Consider the following 521-nt stretch of genomic DNA (forward strand, 5'->3'; position numbering starts at 1 on the left):
AATCGTCAGCATTAAAGGTGTTCTGGTATCAGCCAACTTATGTTGATATGAGAAAATTTGTGCAATTTTGTTAAGTTGGTTATGTATTTCCTCTAGATCATTTTCTGTACTATTCAAAAATGCTGCCTATAATTGCTCCATCCAAGTCGAACAAACCACGTCTGTTACGTGTATTTGTGATGCCATTTCCTGTCCTATGTTACTCCCAGCTGATGGGATGTCCTGGATCATGGTGATCATTATGTGCTTAGTTTATTGTAGCTTCCAGTCTGTTAACCTAATTCAGGTACTTCATGTGTGGGGTGATCATGTGAGGAAGGGCATGTTAATACTGCTTCCCGAGTTCTAAGTGCTCCTGATATTTTCTGTAACATTATTGGTAGGTCTTGCAGCACGTCCAAACTAATTTCGGTACTTATTATGTCCTGTTCTATTGCTGTTGAGGCTTTTGGGGCGATCAGGCACCCTTGTCTGACTACATGTTGAGGGTGTAAGTGAGGTGATCCTCTTGATATCAACAG

General features: G+C 40.7%; 1 pseudogene; it reads right to left on the reverse strand.

Annotated features, from left to right (window-relative positions):
• LOC145391963 (cytochrome P450 2L1 pseudogene) overlaps positions 1–231 on the reverse strand; it is an 8,736-nt pseudogene extending 8,505 nt beyond the window's left edge.
• Between the last annotated feature and the right edge of the window lie 290 nt (positions 232–521).

The sequence above is a fragment of the Coenobita brevimanus genome, chromosome 2, assembly GCF_032717465.1.
Source record: "Coenobita brevimanus isolate Jiangsu-jjx chromosome 2, ASM3271746v2, whole genome shotgun sequence".
NCBI lineage: Eukaryota > Metazoa > Arthropoda > Malacostraca > Decapoda > Coenobitidae > Coenobita > Coenobita brevimanus.